The 1,480-nt window shown below is 33.7% G+C and overlaps 1 protein-coding gene across 1 annotated transcript in view; it reads left to right on the top strand.

The window, feature by feature from the left end:
- AKAP10 (A kinase (PRKA) anchor protein 10) overlaps positions 1-1,480 on the top strand; it is a 48,113-nt gene that overhangs the window by 18,446 nt on the left and 28,187 nt on the right. The window lies entirely within an intron of this gene.

The raw sequence follows: 1,480 nt of genomic DNA, 5'->3' as shown, positions 1-1,480 counted from the left end.
CATCTCAGAAATGACTCTACTTGGTCATGATATGCAGTTCTTGTATTGTGCTATTGAAGTCAGTTTTCTAGAATTTGGATGAGGATATTTTTATTTCTGCTCAACAGGGATACTGTTCTTTTATTTTCTTTTAGTGTCTTTCTCTGCTCTGATATTAGGGAAATGCTTGCTTTATGAAATGAATTTGGAAGTATTGGTTACTCTTCATTTGGGGGAAGAATTTGAGAAGGTTTGGTGCTAATTCTTCAAACATTTGGTAGAATTCACCAGCCAAGTCATCTGCTCCTGCTGTTTTGTTTTTGTAGTGATTGAGTCTTAATCATACATTTCAAGGAATTTTTCCATTTGTTTAGGTTGCTGGCATATTTTTTGGTGTGTAATTGTTTGTAATGTAGTCTCTTGTTTATAATGTGATCCTCTTATTGGTAACTCTTATGTCTCCTTTTTCACCTGGTTTTGAGTCTTCTCTTTATCTTAGTCTAACTAAAGGTTTGTCAGTTCTGTGTTTTCAGAAAATCAAGTCTTTTATTAATACTCCTAATCTGTAGTATTTTCTTTCTTTTAACTTTTCTAGTTTATTTTGGTGTAAAATTAGATTAAGATTTTTCAGTTTTTCTTAATGTGTTTACAGCTATAAATGTTGCTCTTAGTGCTAATTTTGATGCCTGTAATTTTGTTCTTTGTTTTCGTTTTTTTCTTTTTTTGTATGGTTTTTGGCAAATGTTTATTCTTAAATATACAATAGGCTCTGAGATACTTCATTTTAGATACTGGTGGTAATGGTGTTTGAGCAAGGAATCCAGATGTTTGAACAGGAATGGTACAAGGATTTGGTCAAGATTTTTTAATTCCACCCATGCCAAGGGCCATCCTTTCTCAGTGTTCACTTTTGGTTCCTCAAGTTTCTGACTCTCTTTCTGTTTCAGTTCTAATGCCTTATCCAGCTTCTTGGGCTGCTGCAGGGACTTCTTCCAGCTTTGTTATTTAGACTTGGAGCCTTCTGTCTCGCGCCTCCCAGACTTTACCATAGAAAGCCTGTATAAATTTTAGTTTACTGTGTTTTTGTTTTCATTTGTCTCTAGACATTTTAAAATTTCTAAATTTCCCTCTTGATTTCTTCATTAATTTTTGGAAGTGTGTTAACTTCCACATATTTTTTAATTTTCTGGTTACCCTTCTGGTCTTGATTTTTGACTTCATTCCATCATGGTTGGACAAAATACATGGTATGATTTCTGTCTTACTAAATTTGTTAATAATTGCTACATCACCCAACACATTATTTGTCCTAAAGGTGATATGTTGAGAAGAATGTATATTCTGCTGCTGTTGGCTGTGTATGTCTGCTAGATCCTTTTGGTCTATGGTATTGTTCAAGTTCTCTTTCCTTTTGTGTGGAATATTTTGCCCGTTATTGAAAGTGAGGTGTGTCAAGTCTTTTGCTATTATTATACTGCTGGGTATTTCTTCCTTTATTTGT

Source organism: Condylura cristata, unplaced genomic scaffold (genome assembly GCF_000260355.1).
Source record: "Condylura cristata isolate star-nosed mole 26May11 unplaced genomic scaffold, ConCri1.0 scaffold00017, whole genome shotgun sequence".
In the NCBI taxonomy this organism is placed as follows: Eukaryota; Metazoa; Chordata; class Mammalia; order Eulipotyphla; family Talpidae; genus Condylura; species Condylura cristata.
The sequence above is the reverse complement of the archived record's forward strand: the minus strand, read 5'-3'. Positions and strand labels throughout refer to the sequence as shown.